Source organism: Penaeus monodon, chromosome 34, assembly GCF_015228065.2.
Source record: "Penaeus monodon isolate SGIC_2016 chromosome 34, NSTDA_Pmon_1, whole genome shotgun sequence".
Lineage (NCBI taxonomy): Eukaryota > Metazoa > Arthropoda > Malacostraca > Decapoda > Penaeidae > Penaeus > Penaeus monodon.
In genome coordinates this window covers 32,593,950-32,594,194 of record NC_051419.1, presented here as the reverse complement: position 1 = coordinate 32,594,194, position 245 = coordinate 32,593,950, and the positions used below count along the sequence as shown (strand labels likewise).

Sequence of the window (245 nt, the reverse complement as noted above, 5' to 3'; positions counted from 1 at the left end):
TATGCAGTTATAACACCCCCAAGATTGCTTTGAAGCCATTCAAAACATGCACAGATTAGAGTATTTGTGAAGAAGCCTGCACAGGAGACAATGTAATAGGTACAATGTAATAGGTCTGAGGTTTGTGTCTAGGGCAGGAAAGGAAGGTATAGGAATGTTTAATTTTAATATGCATTTTATGTGTAAGAAATTGAATTGAATTTTTTTTTTATTTTTTTATGATATATATTGGTGTATTTACTCCT

The 245-nt window shown here is 31.8% G+C and overlaps 1 protein-coding gene across 2 annotated transcripts in view; it reads left to right on the top strand.

Moving 5' to 3' along the window:
* The window catches only part of LOC119594746 (protein LZIC-like), a 6,317-nt gene that overhangs the window by 1,096 nt on the left and 4,976 nt on the right, over positions 1-245 (top strand). The gene's annotated exons all lie outside the window — the stretch shown is intronic.